Genomic DNA, 21,616 nt, shown 5'->3' on the forward strand with positions numbered 1-21,616 from the left:
GTAAAGAGCTTAGTTCCTGGCACATAGTAAGCAATATATAAATGTTAAATATTATAAAAAAGGAAGTAAAATTATTTTGATCATATATCTATTTTGTAGACCTAGAAATGTAGGCCCATTCTTTGTCTAGCATTCTTTGTCTAAATTCAGGGAATAACAATGATAAATTCACATTTGTGCAGTATGTTATGATTTACAAAGAGTTTTTCTCATAACACTGTGAGCTAAGTAATAGAAATATTGACTTCAATTTATAGATGAGGAAACTGAGGCCCAAAGTGACTTATCCAAGGTCCCAGAAGTAGTAAAAATTAGAGACAAGATTCAAACCCAGGTTGTCTGATGCCAAGTCCAGCTATTATACAACACTGCCTTTCCTTAAGGAATCAATATGGTATTGGGCACCCAGAACCCAAACTCACCTTCCCCAGAAAATACAGTATAGTGAAAAGAGCACCAGAACTGGTTTCAGCAGATGGGTTGGAGTCTCGGAACTTCCACTTTCTTTCTTTTTTTTTAATTAATTTATTTTATCAACAATCACTTCCATATGCTTTTGAGTTTAAAATTTTTCTCCCCCTTCTTCCCCACCACCCTCCCCAAGATGGTGCACAATCTGATATAGGCTATACATATACATTCCTATTAAACATATTTTCACATTAGTGATGTTGTAAGTAAAAATTAGAACCAATAGGAGGGACCACCAGAAAGAGGAAACAAAACACAACAGAAAGAAAAAAAATAGCAAATAGTATGCTTCGATCTGCATTCAAACTCCGTAGTTCTTTCTTTGGATGTGGATAGCATTTTCCATCATGAGGGCTTTGGAGATGTCTCAGATCCTTGTATTACTGAGAAGGGTTAAGTTCATCAACATTAGTCATCGCACGACGTGGCTGTTATTGTGTACAACATTTTCTTGGTTCTGCTCACTTCACCCAGCATCAGACCCTACAAGTCTTTTCAGGTTTTTCTGAAGTCAGCCTGGAACTGCCACTTTCTAGATGTGTGATAATAGGTCAACCATATCCATTTATGGGTATTAGTTTCTTCTTCTGTAAAATGAGTCGGTTGAACTAGATGATCTCTAAAATTCCTTCCAGCTCTGTGATTCAATGATTTTGTGAAACTAGGAGATTGAAAAGCAGAAATGCCCCCAGATAAGAAGTGGACAGGAGGGTACAAGATAGCCTTTGACGTCAGTCCCCTGCATCTCTGAGATTCTGAGATGGTGTCCAGTGAAGGCCTGACAACACCAGCAGCCCCCAGATCCCTCATCTCAAAAATTATTGGATGTAGGCATCCCACCTACTGACAGCATTGAGAGCTATGGTGGCCATCTCAAGTGACCTGATGCTTGGGATTGATTAACAGGGCCAAGGTATCCTACAGAGGACTGTCAAAGGTATGGTTCTATGGTAGCCACCATTACTATTTTACCCACAACCCTACACTGCCCATTCTATGAGGTTCTGGGTGTGTAAGGTTGACTATTACTCATAGGTCCAGGTAGCAGAGGCTCAACTAGTGATAAGGGACAAGACAAGGAAGTCAAGCAATTTAAGTCTGTGGGTTAGTTTGGGGACAGGTCACAGCACTCGCCACTCCATGTCCCATCTTCTTCTTCTAAGAGATTTAGTTTTTCTTTGCTTAGAAATCTTTAATAGCTCCCTATTAGCATTTGGGTGGTGCAGTAGATACACAGCTAAACCAGGAGTCAGGAAGACAACACCAGCAGCCTCATATACTTATAAGTGCAACCTTGGGCAAGTCATTTAACCTCTCCTTGACTCAGTTTCCTCAACTGTAAATGCAGATAATAATGCGACAATATTTTTAAAGTTTCTTGCATGTACTAGGTGCTATAGAAATGCTACTTTATTATTATTATTATTATTATTATTGACTGAGGAGTGGGTGAGTGACATAAACAGGTGTTTAAGAATGAGTATTTTAGCAGATATAAAATGGATTAGAGGGAAAAAAAGAAAAACAAAGACATATAGTTCAGGAAAATAAATTGCTACACTAACCATCACCAAAAATGTATGTATCATTGTGCAACTTGAATCTATCACTTCTCTATCAGGAGGTAGACTGCCTTATTCATCACTGGTTCTCTAGAATCTGGTTTGTTGTTGTACTGAGCAGAGTTTTTAAGTCTTTCAAAGTTGTCTGTCTTTAGTTGTTATTTTATACATTGTTCTCTTGGTTCTGTTCGTTTCATTTTGTGTCGGTTCTTACATGCGTTCCCAAGTTTTGCTGTGTTATTTCTTGTGGCACAAAAACATTTCATTACATTAATATACCATAATTTGTTTAGACAATCCACAATTGATGGGAACCTCCTTAGTTTCCAGGGGGAAGTGGGAGAAAAAAATGAATGCTGATTAAAAAAAATAATAAATGTAGAGAAAGTAGAGGCAAGGAGACTTTGTAAGGAAGCTATTGGAATAATCTAGGCAGGTAATAATATGAGCAGTGGAAATAGAGAAGAGTGAATATATATGAAAGATATCACAAAAAAAAGGAATAAACAGAACCTGGTAACTGATTGGATATGAGAGGTAAGAGTGAAGTACCAAAGATAACCACAAAATTATGCACTTGGAAGTAGTATGAATGGTGGTGCCATAGACAAAACAAATTTAGAAGGAAGAGCTGATTAGGGGATGTGGAAGGGGAACACTTAGTATTGGACATACTGAATTTGAGGTAACAGTAGGACAGCCAAGTTAAAATGCCTAATGAGCACTTAGAAATAGTAATAGTAGCTAACATTTATATGGGACAGCTAGGTGGCACAATGGATGGGGTGCTGGGCCTGGAGTTAGAAAGACTCATTTTCCTGAGTTAAAATCTGACCTCAGATACTCACTAGTTGTATGACCCTGGACAAGTCACTTAACCCTGTTTGCCTCAGTTTCTTCATCTGTAAAATGAGCTGGAGAAGGAAATGGCAAACCACTCCAGTACCTTTGCCAAGAAAACCCTAAATGTACTCATGAAGAGCTAGACATGGCTGAACAACAAACATTTATGTAGCATGCTTTAAGGTTTGTAAAGGGCTTTACAAATATTATCCCAATTTATCCTTACAACAACTCTGGGAAGTATGTGCTATCTTTCTTTTAAAGATGAAGAAAGGAAGGCAGAAAGAGGTTCAGTAAGTTGCAAAAGTCACAGAACTAGTAAATGTCTGAGAGGGATTTGAACTCAAGTCTTCCTGATTCCAGGCCCAGAGCCTACCATCACCTACCTGCTCAATACAGGTCTGTACCTCAAAGACGAAGTCAGTGCTAGAGACAAAGTCCAATTCCTGTCTTCATCCTGCTAGATGCTGTTAATGTAATCTTAGGAAAGTCCTTTTCTCCTCTGCTCTGACTCCCCTCCCCTCCCCTCACTTTCCTTCTGTGTGAAAAAAATGAGAAGATTGGGCTCGATAATTGCTAAGGTCCCTTTCATCGTTGCCATTCTGGGACGCACTTAAACTCTTCTCAGGGAAAGGTAACTAATGGGAAAGCCATGCCTCAAGCTGAGACATGAAAATACAGTTCATGTGCCATCCAGACTCTGCCGGATGAGGGGCGGCCCCAGGAGCAAGCCTTTAAACACAAAGATGCTGCTAATGGGGCCAAGGGGCTCGTCTTAAAACAGGAATTCACTGGCTGCATCCCCTAAGTGTCTCCTTTTAAAAATCTGAGAATGGCAAGCCACCGGGTTAGGGGAGGCAAGTTAGGGGAGGCAAGCTAGTTCAAACTAATCCCAGCTATGGGCCTGTGAAGTGATTAAAACATTTGTTTTTCAGTGGTAACATAAGCCTCTTAAACCTGAATCCCTTTTGTGTCCAAATGGAAATCTAGGGAAGACTCATAGGAATGCCTGGAATTCAGGAAGTAGAATCTGAGGCTAGGAAAACTGCTTCTACAGCCCCTGATGGGGACAACACCCCCAGAATTGGGGGAGGGTTCAGACTCCATCAAGCCTCCTTAACTATGTATTACAGTCAGTCCCAGCTCTTAGGGGAGAATTTAAAAGAGTAACTGCTGGTTAGAGGAAAGCTCAGAGGGGTTGGGAGAGATGGGATTAGAGGAGCCTCGTTCACAGACACCTATATCTGGGATTATTTCCCGTTGACAATGACCACAGTATGTTTTTTGTGCACCCTCCATCCCTGTATCTTTCTGCTTCCCCATGATTGCATTCCACTCTCAAAATCTTTCCTGCAACTCTGCCACCCTGAATTCATAGCATTTTCAAGATTATGAATTTAGGGAGGGAACTTGGAAGTCCAATTCTCTCCCTCTCTTCTTCCCCACCCCCCCAACTCCCATTACCCCGCCATTTTATAGGTGAAAAAACTAAGGGCCAGAAAATACAAGTGGCAAAACTGAGAATCAAGTTCAGGTCCCCTGATGCCAAATCTAACTAACACTTGTTTCAAAGCACCAAACTGCTATTTTTGTGTGTTCAAACACTGCAAAATCAGTAGTAGCTCTGTGGGTCCTTTCTTATCTTCCTTCATTCTCCCAGGAGTACAACTGGTTCTTTAGTCCACAAAAATTTCCCCTATCTCTTTGCCTCCCGTTCACTCTCTCATCAAAGCACAAAATGCTGAAGGAACCATGCTAACAAGCAAGCAGACACGCTAAATAGCCTCCCAGAAATAGCCTGTGTGTGTTAGCCTATGGTCCTGCTGGGCTATGGAACTGGGTTCTGTTGAGTGAGTCAGAGAGTCTTCTTACAAGAGAAAATTTATTCTTTGCATTCTAACCAGAAAATAGTCAGGGCCTGAAGAACTATCATTAAAAGAATACTATCAAGGCAGCTAGGTGGCACAGTAGATAGAGCACTGGCCCTGGATTCAGGAGGACCTGATTTCAAATCCGTCCCCAGACACATAACACTTACTAGCTTGTGTGACCCTGGGCAAGTCACTTAATCGCATTGCCCCCCAAAAAGAGAATACTATCCCTGACATGGTTTCTTGAATGCAGGTTCAGCAGAGGACTGGAGGTAAATCTGCTTCATTGTCACCTATAATAGATTTAAAGCTTGTGAAAGGTCTCTTAAAGGTTGTCTAGTTCAAACCACTACATTCCTTCCAAGTTGACACTGAGTCTTCAAGTTTCTGAATGCAACAAATTGGTCTTTTTTTAACTTTTAAGAAATGTTAATTTTTTTCAATTAATCATCTTTCTCTCCTATGTCCCCATCCCATTTTTAAAAATTTAAAAAATCTTTAAAAAAACCAAAAACAAATCTGCATAGTCAAGCAAAAAAAATTCCTGCATTGGCCATGTCCAAAAGACATGTTTCCTTTTTGAACCCTGAGTTCCTCATTTCTCTGTCAGGAGAAGATTAGCATGCTTCATTACTGGTTCTCTGGAATTGTGATTATTCATTCTGTTATGCTATCCTTCTGGATATGATGAAGAAATGCTGTTTATTATATTGAACAGTTTTCAGGTTTTACAAAGTTGCTTATCTTTACAATGCTTTTGTTATTATACAAATAGTTCTCCTGGTTTACCTCACTTTATTCTGCATAAAAGTTTTTCCAGTTTTTTTCTGAAACTGTCCCCTTCATCATTTCTTAGAGCACAGTAGTATTCCATTTCTTTCATTTAGTATGCTTTGTTCAGGGTGATTTCAACTGGCTCTTAATCACCTACATTTCTTCATAAGGAAGCATGAAAGATTTTGCTAAACATCTAAGTCAGCTATGTCCACAGTCTAGTAATCTTGTCAAAAAAGGAAATAAGATTATTTTGTTATGACCTGTTTATAAGTCTTCCAAGTTTTATCTAAAATTGTCCATTTCATAATTTTGGAGGGTATTATAATATTTTATTATATTCATATGTTACATATATATGAATATGTGTATACATACATACATATGTATGTATGTATATGTATATGTGTATATTATATATATATATATATATATATATAAATATATATACATATACATACACATATATGTTCATGTGCTACAGTTTGTTTAGCCATTCCCCAAAAGGATAACCTCTTGGTTACTAATTTTTAGCTAAAATAAAAAGAACTGCTATAAATATGTCTGTACATATAGATCATTTTCTAGCCCTAGAAAAATATTCTTTTGGAAGTATGATATAGCACTATATAACTAAATCAATTTAAGTAGTATATTATTTTATTACATTGACTTGACCTTTTGTTGTTGTTCAGTCATTTTCAGTTGTATCTGACTCTTCATGACCTCATTTGGAATTTTCTTGGCAAAGATACAGGAGTGGTTTGCCATTTCCTTCTCTAGCTCATTTTACAGATAAGGAACTGAGGCAAGCAGGGTTAAGCCCAGGGTCACATAGCTAGTAAGTGTCTGAGGTGGGATTTTAACTCAGGTCCTGCTGACTCTAGGGCTGGCACTCTATCCACTGTACCACCCAGCTGCTTAACCATATATTATCAGATTCTATTTTTCAATCTATTCTGCTATCATTCCATTTTATGGATGAGGTCATCCCGTTCCCATTACCAGTTAAGACTGTTAATTGTATATTTCATTTCATTCTGTCCTCTGGTCCTTTCACCTTTCTTTATTCTGACCTCCCTCTTTATAAATAAGGTCATAAAAGAAAGGCAAGCTGCCTGACTGGGTGATGTGATAAGTGAAATAGCTTGTCTCCTCTATGTTACAGCTCTCCTCTTCTCCCTTCCCTCCTGATCCTAGTTTTTTTCTCTTTCTTCCTTTTCTTTTAACTTCCCTCTTCATCTTCCTTCCTCTAATGTTGTTTTGCCTATAACTATTCCATTACCTAATCTGTCTTCCCTCTTAGACTCATCTGTACTCCTCCCTTGTCCCTCTCCCCTCCTATTTTCCCTTTTGATTCTAATATATTTCGATATTATTGTTTGTGTGAGTGTGTGCGTTTATGTGTAAAATTGTATTCAATCTTCCTTTAATTCATTCAGATGAAAGTAAGATTCATGAGATGTCTGTTCCCCCACCCTTTCTTCCAGGGTTATATAGTCTTCATCTTACATACTTCTCTTATGTAATCATGGTTTCCCTCCCCTCATGTCTCCATTCATCCCAAGTTAATTTTGTCCCTCCTATTTTTGTCTTCTAAGTCATTAAAACAAAACAAAATTACCCATGGACACACTATCATTTAAAATTTTCTTTGTTACCCTTAAGTATATTAGGGTGCATCTCATCTCCCCATTAACCTATGAATAAAACATCCCTACGTATTCGTTTTCAATTAAACAAATATGTATACCATTCCGTCTTTCTCTTGGTGCCAGCATTACCTTTCCAAATATCTATGCAGTTCTGTTCTTCTTCTTTTTTTAAAATCAGAAATGCTTTAAAATCGTCTATTCCTGCTCTGTCCTCCCCTCCATAGTATAAGACTTAGTTTTACCAAATAGGTTATCCTTAGTTGTAAACCTTCATCTCTTGCCTTTCAGAAATATAATATTCCAAGTTCTTCTCTCCTTTATGTGACAGCTATTAGGTCTTGTGTAATACTTATTGTAATTCCTTGGTATTTGAATTCATCTGTTTTTGGCTGCTTGTATTCAATTTTATTCTACTTGAAAGCTTGAGATTTTGGCTATAATGTTCCTGGAAGTTTTCATTTTTGTGGTTTCTTTCTGAAGGTGACCAGTGGGTGATGATGATGATGATTTTAAAGATTGAGTCACTATATTTCACCCAGGCTTAAAGTGAAGGGACCATTAATGGGGCAGACACCATTTCTGATTGGCATAGTCTTTCCATGATGTTTTGAATGAGAAGTAGTTCACCTCTCCCCTTTGGGAAACCTAATGCCAACTTCTGCCCTCTGCTTCCTAGGGCTGGACACACCCACTGTAGCTCAGAACTCCCAAACTCAAGATATCTGATGGCCTTAGCTCCTCTGGTATCAGGGATTATAAGCATGTACTGTAATGTATCTGACCAGTGAATTCTTTCTATTTTCATTTTGCCCTCTAGATATGCCTCTAGATATGAGTTTTCAGCAATTCTCACTTATGATTTCTTGAAATATGGTTTCGAGACTTTTTTCTGATCATAATTTTCAGAGGGATAATTCTTAGATTGTTTTACTTTGACCAGTTAAGTTATTCTTGATATTATATTACTTAGATTTTTCTTTTTTAAATTTTTTAGTTTTGTTTTGATATTTCTTGTTGTATTGTTGAGTTAATGTTTTCTCTTTGTCCCATTATAATTCTCAGTGCACCCATTTCTTGAGTGAAGCCATTCTAAGATGTCAATTTTCTTTGCTATTTTTTCCTTCATGCTTTTTCAATTCTGTGCCTTTTGTTTTACTTCCTCTAGGTACTCCTGTTGTTCCTGTGGCCAAGGCACTTTTTTCCTCTAAGGCTTTACTTAGATTTGTGAGGTCTCTATTCTCTTGGGGTTTATTCCCTGGGAGTCCCTCAAACCATGCTATTTTCTCATGATGGTCAGCGTTTGTCTCTGTTTCTTCATGGGGTGGAAACAAGGGAGTTGTGCTTGAGTAAACCTCTGCAACTGAGTGATTTAGGCAGGGTTTGCCAGGTCCTGAGTAGTCTGCTAGATTAGACTCTCCTTAAAGAGACTCCAGGGGTCTGCCTGGTGTCCTTCCTTCCTGGTTGTGGTCTCAAGGATTATTCTTGTGCTGGATTTCTACCACTGGCTTCAGGGACTATTCAGGCTGGATTTTGGCTAGGGCCTTTCTCCTAGTTTGGCTGGGGCCACTGGTGCCCACAGGACCCTGTTCAGATTGCTCTGAGGCTGCTCTCTCTGCTGGGCTTGGGCTAGGGCTAGGGCTAGGTTAGAGCTATGTTGTGACTAGGGAGGCCTCAGGACCTGTTTCCTGGAGTGCCTCACTGGACCATCCAGAATGTCCCAAGACTGCTCCCTCCAGAGCTGAAGTTATGCTGGGCTTAGGTCTCTGCCTGGCTTGGGCAGAGAGTGCTATGCTAGATGGGCCCCAGAATACCCCTAAGTCACTTTCCTGTAGCCCTGAGCCTCAGGGAAGGCTTGGGTTTGGCTATGCTTGGTTGGGTACTTTAGAATTTGGGTGGGAAGGGCTAGGACTACCCTTACTCTAGCTTTTCTAGTCCAGGATCTCCAAAGGACTTAAGAGGTCTATCTGTGGATTCCTGAATTAGGAGGGGGAAAGGGTCTGGCGGTGATTCTTTCTACAGCCTAGCAGAGTGGTGCATCTCTAAGTCCCAATGGGAGTGTTTTAGAGGATCTGGATTCCTTGGTATCCTAGGACACTACCATCTACCCATAATTCCCTAGACTGTTTCTCATGATCTGTTCTCCATGAGGCCATAGATTCTTTGTGGCCACTTCCTTTTCTAAATGTTCAAAAACTACCCCCATAATAATTCACCTTCTAGAATTTTGGTTGAAATTGAAGTCAATTTCTCTGACTTTTATTGTATAAATACCTTTTTAAAAAAAATGGGGACAACATTTGACAAGATCTGGTGACATATTAACCATAGGTGCTAAAGGGAAAAGAGAGATAGCAATAATTTTATGTGGCTGCCAGAGTCACATTACTTATACTTATTTCTGATGGCATATGTTCCCATCTGGTACAACTTACAGCTAGGTCTTATTTAGTGTGAATAATGAATACTGTGAAGTAGTTATATGTATTCAAACTCGCACTATTTGAAATTATAATTATGTAAAATATGGTGATTGGTTGTAGTCCAATGGAAATATGCTGTGCCAATTTGAATACTGTGATCACTTCATGGGATTCATTATATATTCTAAGGCATCTCAAAAAATGGTTGAAATTTGCATCTCATTTATTTAGTTTTCTTAAAAGTCTCAAAAAAAATAGCTCCAATGAATCCAGGAATGTTTATGATAAACTTGTATTTAACTAGATTGTTGACTTTTAAGGTATATTATGTTATAACATAATGACTGAAATGAATAGATTTAATATAATGAATGCTTATGTAGATGACAGCCAAGTGTCCATCAAAACAAGTACTGAGCAAAGGAAGTTCTCCAAGAAGAAGCTGTGTGCTGATCCAAAAGTGGAATGGGATGTCTTGGAAGGTAGTGGGTCAGTCTTACTCTCAAATAGATCAGTTATCTCATCAATGAGGTTATTACCGCTGGTAATTCAATTCATTCATACTTTCCATCCTGTATGACTCTTGTCCATGCCCTCCTATAAATTCATCACAAGGCTTCCATCCAATTCAGTGTGGGGTAGGGGTAGGGACCTTCCTCACTTACTCTTGAAATGCAGAAGGATATGAATTGAACACATAGGCATCAGTTATCTCTTACCACATGACCATGACCTTCTTTTTCACTCATATTTCTTTAATGACATCCTTTACATAGGTTTTCCATTGTAATGCCTTGTTTTTTAATGTTTTACAGTCTGCACATGACTACTATATACCTCCCATATTACACTGTGGGTTGGTCTCAATTTCACTTTTTTAGAAGACATAGCATTCCCTGACTTGAAGACATAAAACAACACAAAAAATATTGATATTGAAAAGATGGATCTCTTTTTCAGAAAGATCTTGGGGTCATCAAAAAAGAATTTTGCAATTTACCAAAGGTAAACCAACTTGCTCTACTCTTCCTTTTCTATTCTGAGTCCAACTCATTCTCTATTTGAACTCTTTATTCAAGATATATAAACTGTTGGACAAGTACTATAGGCCCTCTATCTAACCACATGTCATCTAGACAACAGACATTCTTTATTCGTTTGATTTTTCCTGTGAGGTTAGTTATATTAAACTCTTTTGAGTGACTGTGTATCTCACAGAAGTCTCTTAAATATTCCAAGGCTTCAGGAAACTAGCACAATGTCATAAGCAAGTAGGAGGATCTCACCAAGGAATCCCTCTTCATTTTGAACTATGCTGTTGAAGACCCAAACAATATTGGTATTTAAAAGATGTTTTGTTTTGTTTTAGGGAGCTTGCAGTCATAGTAGGTTCCTCTTTTTTAGAACTCTTCAAAGAAAGACTGGATAACCACTTGTGTGTATCACAGAGGAGATTCCTCTTGAGGTAGAGATTGAGTTATATGACCCATGAGATCCCTTCAGGGGATCCTTTCATCCTTCCATAGTTTCAGAGGTAGAAGGGACCTTACAGGTCATCCAGTTCCACCCCCTCATCTTACAGATAGTGAAATTGAAGCCCAGAGAGTATAAGAGACTTGCTAAAAGTCACAAAGGTAATAAATAGCAAACTCATGGACAATGAATGAACCAGCTGTAGCATCCACCAGCTATTTAAGTACACTGAAATATAATTCATATGGGGAAGGTGATTTGGACTTGCCAAGGAGGCCATTTGTTAATATACCCTTCCTTATCTTGAGTTGCAACACAATATTATTCATTTTTGTTGTTTCTTGTAGCCCAAAGGCCTTTACCCTTGGCATGGAAGATAGAAGCAAAGTAAATGCTGGGTGGATCTGACATTTTCTTTCATCTGTTATCATCCACTTCCAAGTGGGATGCCTTCTTTCCTCAGCTTAGGTAGAATAACTTTTTTTGTCCTCAGCATTTATTCCCTACACCAGCTCATTCTGAACGCATTAAGACTCTCAGCTCAATTCTTACAGGACAGACAGAACTATGTTTCTGTATTAAAAGTCCACTGACTACCCTTGCACTTTCATCTTCTGTTCATGCCTTTGCAACTGTGAGATTTGGGGATGCTGGGATCTGTCCCTGACTGGGTTCTGACTGTTACAACCCTCCAATTATATCAAGTCATTTGAATTTAAGCAGCACTAATTAGCAAGCAAATGGACTGCAAGGGGCAATGGTTAGATCAGCTCTTCCAAATGCACACTGAAATAGCCTGTAATTAAGTCACAAACTGTTTTCCTCCAATCCTTCTGCTGAATGATGACATAGGAACCAACAGATCCATATTAAGAAAACAATGTGAAATTGTGGCCACTTTCATCTTCACTGCCTTGACTGAAACACGATCGATATGACTTTACCACTAAATGCAGTCATCTTTGAAGGCAAGGTGGAAGTGGGGAAACCACCAAGCAACAGGCATGGAAGAGAGTGTATATTTGGGGGAGAGAAGATCTGAAGTTAAAAGATGTCACAGAATACGTCTCTGTTCTTTAAGGGCACTACTTGGTATCCAAAGACATCTACACTTGGATGATAGGACTTTTATGTAGGGGACCTTAGCATACTCATAATTTATAAGATTAAAGAGTTGTTCAGAAAACTGAGTTCTAGAAAATATATACTTTATTTATAGTGATGTGAGCTATTGGAAACAGCACTGGAATGTTGTCAGGAGACAAACTTAATTCCCCCACATAGCTTTGCTTCTGATTTTCTGTACTTTGACATTATATACTTCTATCCTCCATTCTGCTTTTTTAGCTTTCTTTTGTGAGTTGTTTCTCCCCGCCCACCTTTGCCTCCCTGTTCCCTCATTAGAATATGATCTACTCAAGGGCAAGGACTGGCTTTCTTTTTGCTTGTATTTGTTATCTCCAGCACTTTGCCAGTGTCTGTCACATAGTAAGTCCTTAATAAGTGATTTCTCTTCCTTCCATTCCTTTGTTTCTACTTTATTTCTTTCCTTCCTTCCTAACCCTAGTTTATTTCTTTCTTTCTTCCTTCCTTTCTTCTTTTCTTCCTCTCTTCCTTCTTTCCTAACCCTAATTCCTTCATTCCTTACCCTAATTCTTTTCTTCCTTCCTTCCATCCTTCCATCAATTCATCCATCCAATCATCCTTTCTTTTCCTCCTTCTTTCCTTCCTTCCTTCCATCAGGCACTGTCTCAATTTAAAATTGTTTTATCTCTAGTGCTTAGCCCAATCTCAGCATTTAACAAATTCTTTTTCATTAGTTCATTCACTCAAGGAGCTTATAACCCAGTCTCTTGTGGGGAAATACAACCCCGAACACAGGTGAATAAAGTCAAAGTAATTTGAGAAGGAAGAGTACATGAACAACTGAAGAATAAGTGTAGGCTTTATAGATGAGGAGGCAATTGAGCTGAGGCTTGAAGGAAGAAAAGGACTCTGAGAGAAACTTGAGGAGGGAATTCATTCTAGGCCTGGGGATAGTTTATGCAAATACACCAAGACCGGAGATAAAATTTTAAGTTCAGGAAACAGCCAATTTGGTCAAAATGTGTTAAGTTTGTGAAAGGGAGTAATGGAAAGGATGTTGGAGCCAGATTATGATGGGCCTAATACATAAGGCTGACACATTTGTGTTTTATCTTAGGGGCAAAAGAGATATAGGAGATTTTTTTTTTTAAGCAGAAGGGCAGTATGGTCAAACCTGTGCTTTAGGATGATTATTTTTGCAGCTATGTGAGGGATAAACAGGAGAGACAAGGGACTAGAAAGAGGCATACCAATTGGGAGACTATTTTAATAGTTTAGAGAAGAGATAATAGAGGCCAAAAGAACTAGGGTGATGGTCATGTGAGTGGTGTGAAAGGTATAGACAAAAGGGTTGTGGTAGAGATAAAATCAACAAGATTTAGCAACTAAATATTTCTAGGATTAAGAAAGGAGATAAAGGATTATTCTGAAATTAGCAAACTGAGTGACTGAGAAGATATTATCCTCTACAGAGAAAGGAAAATTTAGAGGAGGAAAGACACTTAGCTCTATTGTAACTCTACACCTTGCATTTGAAATGCCAAAGGGACATTCAGGTAGCAATGTCTAGAGGACAGCTGGAAGCATGCAACCAGTGTTACTAGGTCTAAATGTATAGATCTGGGGGTCATCTACATAGAGATGATAATTGAACCTATAAGAGTTGACCAAGGGAGAGTGTAAAGAGAGAGGGCCCAGTATGGGGTTGGTGTTCTTCCTTTGCCCACTTTCACTGGTTCCTCTTCTTCCTCCTGACCTTTAACTTTGGCATTTCCCAAGTTCCCTAACCTTAACTCTCATTCATTGCCCTTCCCAGATGCAGCTGCAACCTAGAACACACATCAAAGAGTAAAATCACTAATTGCTCTGCTTCATAGAGTAATAAATGGGGATGGATCGTCCCAGTTTCCAAGGTATCCATATTCTAATGGTCTTAGGGAGTTCACTGTAACATCAGGAAATTTCAGAGCCAAGAAACTGATCAACACTTTTTAAATCAGGCACCTAGTTTCTGCAGCCAGACCTTTAAACCTGATAATTTTATCCATTCAGGAGGCTGGGAGAGGGATTTGGTTAAACTAAGACCGCAGATCATAAAAAGTAAAAACCTAGTTTATCAAGCACTAATTTTGAGAGCCTTTGTCTCATACAAGGTCATTCTAAAGCTCCAAATAAAAAAGTGCAGTAGGTCAGCTACCTCCTAGATCTGGTCTTTGCTTGCTGAAGTCTGCTTTACAAAAATGTTGAGGGGGAACAGAAGGGATGTCCATATTTACCTGTCTTTTTCTTTTTTGTTTTGGTTAGTCAATGGGGTTAAGTGACTTGCCCAGGGTCACACAGCTAGTAAGTGTCATGTGTCTGAGGCCAGATTTGAACTCAGGTCCTCCTGAATCCAGGGCCGGTGCTCCAACGACTGTGCCACCTAGCTGCCCCCCTGTCTTTTTTAAGACACTGAGTTTATTCCTTGTCATAAATTTACAACTTCAGTCTAGGAGCCACTAATGATAGGAGGAAATTGAAGGGGCCTTCTAACTATAACCCCAGGCGACCCTAAAGTATTTACCATTCAGAATTTTTACTGCTAGATGCTTTTTCTTTTTTCAGTTAACCAGCTGTGTCCACCTCTTCTTGACTCTATTTAGAGTTTTCCTGGAAAAAATGCTAGAGTGGTTTACCATTTCCTTCTCCAGCTCATTTTACAGATAAGGAAACTGAGGCAAACAAGATTAAGTGACTTCTCAAGGTCACACAGCTAGTAAGTGTCTGAGGCCTCCTGACCCCAGGCCCACCATTCTATCCACTGCTCCACTTAGCTGCTAGAGATACTCTTGCCAGAACTGAGTCCAAAACACTGCAGCCTTATCCATCGGAGAGCGATCACATGAGAGAAGGTATACATTCCAGGAAGGAATTCCAAATGTTAAGCAAGTAACAACTTACATTTACAAAAGTCCCTCAGAAAATGCATCTCGTACTGAATTTGAATATACCGTCAGAATCAGGCGATGCAGTTGAGTAGATATGCTGAACCTGTTCCTCACTCCTTCCATCCCTCCCCTTTATCTTTCAGTGTTTGTCACAAGAACTGGCTCTCTGGATGGGGGACGGATCTATTTGGAAATGAAGGTGGTATTAAAACAAAAGATATCAATTAAATTTAATTAATAAAATAAAGCCCCTCAGATTATCCCTAGAATCCAGTAGGAACATATTGAAAAGCCAAACCCTACAGTGTATTGTGGGAGGCTATGACACCTCAGTTTTCTTAAGAATATCATTCTAATTCGACACAAAGCCACTTCTGTTTCTTAAACAAAAGACCCTCAAGCAACACTCTTCAGAAAACAGGAAGATCATCTCCTACCTTTTCAGTCTCTGAGATGTCTCAGGGCAGGGGAGACATAGAAATTTGTTATTGGAAAGACACAACGCCTCTCTTTATAAAGGTTCGTGAGCAGCCGGCGAGCTGCTCTTGTTGTACAGGGGGAGAGCCCTTACAACATTTTGAGAATGAAAGACCTTTGGATGCTGCTGGGAGTGCCTCTATGCAGACCCAAAGCAATTGCAACAGACTTACTGTTCTGAGATGCACTGGCTACTCCTTAGAATGTGTCCTCTGTCTGCGATCCAACCAGTGCAGAGTTGAGAGGAAATCTGGCGCAAATCTGGGCTCAGAAAAGTGCTCGCTGAAGAACTGTTGGCTGCAGAGGACCCTGCCCTCTTCCCCATCTGCAAACAGTTGGAAGGAGTTAAGCTTGGCTAACGTGAGCTTAGCCTGCATTTGAGACCTCACTGATGCTGCCCAACACTGTAACCCTGGCTGTGCTGGACTTATCTTGAGCAGATGGGCCAGGCATCCTCTTCCCTCTGCTCCTTCCAAGAGGCATGCTTTCATTGCTGGCAACATCTGGGGCTAAATGATAAATGATTTTAACATATTCATTTAGGAAGCAGATTGGAAATTTAACAGCTCCCTATTGGCAGGAACAATGAGCATAAAATGTTCGACTGGGTAATTTTAATAGACCTTTCCTGGCTGCTTCAGCTGAGCACAGGGAGCGTGATGATTTCTACATCGACAAGGGGGAGGCAGATTACAATAGGAAGCAGAGTTAATGAAGGTGAGCAGGTAACTGAGCTACACAAAATTTACTGGCTACTGGAAAATGATAAAATGCAACCTGAGTAAGCTGCTTACAGACATCCTAGGCAAAACCCTCTTTCATTATTCTGAACAAAGCTGATGTGTCAGGAGAGGCCCAGGATTCTTCAGATTTTAAAAAGGCCAGTTACTATTCAGTCCACAGTCTAAATCTGAGAAAAGTCTATCAGTGGCAGGTGTAATTTTGATATTCTTTAGTCTAGGGATGAAATATACTTAAGATGGTCTGAATGTCTTCATTCTGAGCAACTGAACCCTAAGTCCTCATGACTTTTCACTAGCTTTTAGTTTTGCCAAAACTTTTCAAGATAGCTGGGGTCTACGAAGATGCAAACCAGAGTGTTAAGTAGATCAGCTACACTTAACTTTAACCTACCCTAACCTTCCCACTTCTCAGCCCCCTCCCCAGTCCCATCTCCCTGCAGGAGATTTTCTGTCTGAGACTTTTTGTCTAGGTTAAGAATCTGATACTTCACTTGATGGGGGAAGGGAGACAAGAAACCAGAAAAATGTTCAAATGTTTAAACTAAATTAAACTAACATAAGAAAGAGTTTTCTAAACCACACAGAGTTAAAGCAGGAATTCCTTAATTTGTTGGCCTTAGGGAAATAAATGTTCCTTCTATGTCGAATTTATGCTTCATTAATGTCAAAAGAGCTACACACCCCCACGGTCTATTAGTTATCTGACTGTTGCCCAAGGGTCGCCAGGAATAAGTGTTATTTGTCTAATTTTTTTTTTTAGGTAATTGGGGTTAAGTGACTTGCCCGGGGTCACACAACTAGTAAGTGTGTCAAGTGTTTGGTCTGAGGCCGGATTTGAACTCAGGTACTCCTGACTTCAGGGCCGGTGCTCTATCCACTGCGCCACCTAGCTGCCCCTTATTTGTTCCATTTTTTGAGCCATATAAATGCAGGTGGTGAGGAAACAGATTGGGAAGGCTTAGGATATTAAGCCTCAATGTCCTGCCCTAAAGGGCTTACATATATCATGTATGTAAATAGGTACATATAGGATACATATAGAACAGATGGAAGGTAACCTTAAAGGAGAAAGCATTAATAAATGGTGGACAACCAGGAAAGACCTCCTACAGAAGGTGGTATTTGAAATGGACCTTGAAGGAGCCAGGAATTCTCAAAGGTAGATTGCGTAGGCAGAGCCTTTCAGACATGGAGGACAGCCAGTACAAAGATATGGAGCCTGGAGATACAGCTGTGTGTGTAAGGAACAGTAAGTAGGTCAGTATGACCTGACTGTAGTGCAGGTGGAGCAGAATAATGTATATGAAGACTGGAATGATAGAGGTCAGCTTATTAAGAGCTTTAAATGATAAACACAGGAGTTTATATTGTACCTTAGAAGTAACTGGGTGTCACTAGGGGACTGTGATACATTTTAGGAAAATCACTTTGGCAACCATGTGAAAGAATTAGAATAGAGGGAGACTGCAGGCTGGGTGCCCAGTTATGAGGCAATTGTAAATAGTCAAAGTGAAAGGTAATGAGTGGAGGCTGTGTAAGTAGGGAAAGGATGCATTTAAGGGATGCTGTGGAGCTAGCTATGGCAAGATTTGGCAATTGATTATATAGATGGGGTGAATGAGAGTGAGGACTTGAGGATGACACTAAGGTTGTGAACCGGGTGAATAGGAGAATGGTGGTACTGTGGATCATATCTGGGAAGTTCAAAAGAAGGTTGAGTTTAGGGGGAAAGATAAGGAGTTGTTTTGGACATATTGTATCTGAGAAGTCCATGAGACATCTAATTTGAAATATCTAACAGGCAGTTGTTGATGTAGGACTGGAGCCCAGGAGAGAGACAAGAGTTAGATCTATAGATCCGAGAGCCATCCGCTTAGAAATACACTGACTGAATCCGGGGGATCTTAGAAGAGAGCTGGAGGTGCCGAGAGTAGATGACTTCTTCCAGGAGATTAACCCCCTTCTGATGTGATCATTCCTCCACTCAGGGGTGGAATTTTTGCTGTCTTACATTACGCTTTTTCACCTGGCTCTTTCCTGAACCATGTTCCATTTTAACAGCAAGAAAAGCTCTCATTTTATAGCCCTTGACAATCCACAAAGTACTATACAATTCACAGAACACTTTACAATGTACAAGATACTTTCACCAAACTATGAAACCAGAGGAGGACCAAGTCTGTTACTTTCCTAGGCACAGGGTGCAGCCAGAGCAGATGCTCATTAAATGTTTGTTGTGAGGATTTAAAAACAAAACAACAAGACTATAAGCACAACATGATACCCAGAGCTGTAGATCCTCACATAAGTCTATGGCCAGATCACCCTCTTCACATTTCTCAGAGATGTCTTCAGTTTTTCCCTCTTCTGTAGCTTTGTCCATACTGTTCCTCTTCTTCTTTTCTCTTTCCATCAGTTCAACTTTTATCAATCCTTTACAGCCCAGCTCAAGTTCTGGCTTCTCCATAAAGACTGCCTTACCCCTTAACTCTCTATCCCCAGCTTCAAGTAATCTCTCCATCCTCTGAGGTCTTGGTATGACAGCTGCCTGCTTAATATGCTTGGCAACGCATTGTATACTGCCTTGGGAAATTCTCTTGCATTACTGTTTTGAAATGTTATTTAAATATTTCATTGTTATTTAATTTTTTGTCAATCAATAAACATTTATTAAGCACCTACTATGTGTCAGGTCCTGTGCTAAGAACTGGGGATACAAAAAGAGGCAAAAGACAGTCCTTGTCCTCAAGGAGCTTACAATGTAATTTTATACGTGTTTGTCTCATTCTTTAACTGCATTATGAGCTTCCTGAAGGTAGGGAGGGGAAGGTCTTATTCATCTCTATCTTGCCCTCTAGTGCAGCTAGATGGCTCAGTGGATAGAGCACTGGGCCTAAAGTCAGGAAGACCTGAGTTCAAATGTGGTCTTAGACATTCATTAGCTGTGTGACCCTGGACAAGTCACTTAACCTCCGTTTGCCTTAATCCAGTGGAGAAGGAAATGACAGACCATTCCAGTATCTTTGCCAAGAAAACCCTATGGACAGTATTGCTATGCTATGGTCCATAGGGTCACGAAGAGTCAGACCACTGAAAAACAATCACTAGTATTCAGTATTCTTCATGAAACTGGCAGTAAGGGAATGTTTGAGTGGATTTTAAAGTATTGGGAGTATCCGTAAAAACACGCTACAATCGAGAAGCCAAATTAGGCCAGAAGAGGGACTCAGTGGTGACAGCTCAAATTTAGATTTTTCAACAATAGAGAAGGCAACATAAAATAAGGAAGACATGGGTTCAGATCCTGCATCTGGTACCTACTATATAACATCTCAGTTTCCCAGGCAGCTCTTTTGAAAGTATAAGTTATAGCTAAGTTGCAGATCTGTGTCAGCCATAGGGATTTTCCACTTTGCTCAGAAAATCACAGGTGTGGACCAATAAATAAATAAATAAATATGATTTTGTGGGTCATTGTCATTCATGAAAACACTAATTTTTACTATATGTAAATGGGTACCAGACGGGACATTCTTGGATCTTGATACCAAGTGAAAATAAATTATGAAGTGGGGAAGAGATTTTTCCTTGCTCCCTAAAGACATAGAAAGAAATGACTGAGAAAACCACATATTTTAGGAAAACGATTTCAATTATTTCTTCAAATTTGGAACTTCTATTTATGTTCAAAAAACTGAACCCAGCTATAGCAGCAACCCAATGTGGACCCTTCAAAAACCTACTCTCCTCTCTCCATCTGTCTGATAGAGGATACTATTTTGCATCAAGTGTCCATAGAATAAAATGGCCAGGTTTAATCTGTATTGGAAACAGCATTATTGGAGCACTAAAAGATTTAAAGCCTCTCAACCTGACATCACATCTGGAGATCAAGAGCACTTGCAAAGCCCCCCAGGAAATGGCTTGCCTCAGTGCAATAGGAATGTTGCCCCTGCGGATGAGCTCCCATCAGCAGTAGGATTCTCAGTCCAGTACTAAAGCCATTACAATTAAATAACTGATATTTATGTAGCACATTGAGGCTGGCAAAAAACCTTACACACATTATCCCATTTGAACCTCACTGACTGTGAGGTCAGCACTACAAGTCTTAACCTCATCTCTATTTTATAGATGAAGAAACTGAGGTTAAGTGATTTGCCCATGGTCACACTGGGGAAGGATTTGATTGTGACTCCAAGGTAGCATTTTATTTATTACCCCATGCTAGGACAGGTAGGTGGTGCAGTGGTTACAGTAGTCAGGAAAACCTGAATTCAAATCCAGCCTCAAACACTTTCTAGCTTTGTGACCCTGGGCAAGTCACTTAACTTAAATTTTCTCATCTGTAAAATGGGGATAATAATAGCACTTACCTCTCGGCATTATTGTGAGGATCAAATAAGATAATAAGGTGCTTAAAACAGTGCCTGGCCCATGGTACCATGTACTATATATTAGTTATCATCATTATTATTATTACCTGTTGGCCTATATCTGTATCTCACATGAACCCTTCCAATAACTTAACCTAAGGAAAAGAAAACTTGTGTGTGTGAATCCATGGGGTATGGTTAGGAACTGTTGATGGAAGCTGCAGAGAAGCAGATTTTAGACTTACATATGGAAAAACTTCCTAAAACTTAAGGCTGTCTATCATTCATTCACTTCCTTTAATAAGCATTTTTATTAAATTCCGACTACATGCCAGACGCTGTGCTCCTTGATTTTTGTAGTCTTTCTTCACCTTACCCATTCCCTACCTTTCCAGTTTTCTTACATCTTCCCTCTCTTCACTCACTCCATCGATTCTAGTCTCTTTGCCGTTTTTTAAACAAGACTCTGGGCTTTTGCACTGGCTGTGCCCCTATGTCTGGAATGCTTTCTCCCTCCTCATCTCACCTCCTGGTTTTCCTGGCTTCCTTCAAGTCCCTGATAGAACATAACTTTATGTAAGGAGTATTTCCTGAGCTTCCTTAATTCTAGTGCTTCCCTATGTTGATGATTTCCAATTTATCCTTATTTGTACATAGTTGTTTGCATGTTGACTCCCGCAGGAGACTATGAGCTCCTTGAGATTAGGGAAAGTCTTTTGCCTTTCTTTTTGTTTCTAGGGCTTAGTATAGTATCTGGAACATAGTAGGTGCTTTATAAATGCTTGTTGACTGACTATGATTAAGTTTTAATTATACCAGTGTTGAATGATACGGCATTAAGAAAATGAGCATAAGATTTCAGAAAAACCTGGAAAGACTTGTATGAACTGATGTATAGTGAAATGAGAACTAGGAAAACACTGTATACGGTAACAGCA

The 21,616-nt window shown here is 39.6% G+C and overlaps 1 protein-coding gene across 4 annotated transcripts in view; it reads right to left on the bottom strand.

Moving 5' to 3' along the window:
* ACSL6 (acyl-CoA synthetase long chain family member 6) overlaps positions 1-21,616 on the bottom strand; it is a 142,042-nt gene that overhangs the window by 89,630 nt on the left and 30,796 nt on the right. The window contains exon 1 of one of the 4 annotated variants that reach the window (XM_020991155.2): positions 15,520-15,710. The exons of the other annotated variants lie outside the window; for them this stretch is intronic. The gene's annotated coding sequence lies outside the window, so the exon portion shown is untranslated. Of the gene's footprint in view, positions 1-15,519; positions 15,711-21,616 lie in introns of those variants that run through there. 4 annotated transcript variants of the gene reach the window in all.

The sequence above is a fragment of the Phascolarctos cinereus genome, unplaced genomic scaffold (assembly GCF_003287225.1).
Source record: "Phascolarctos cinereus isolate Bilbo 61053 unplaced genomic scaffold, phaCin_HiC Scaffold_2;HRSCAF=192, whole genome shotgun sequence".
Lineage (NCBI taxonomy): Eukaryota > Metazoa > Chordata > Mammalia > Diprotodontia > Phascolarctidae > Phascolarctos > Phascolarctos cinereus.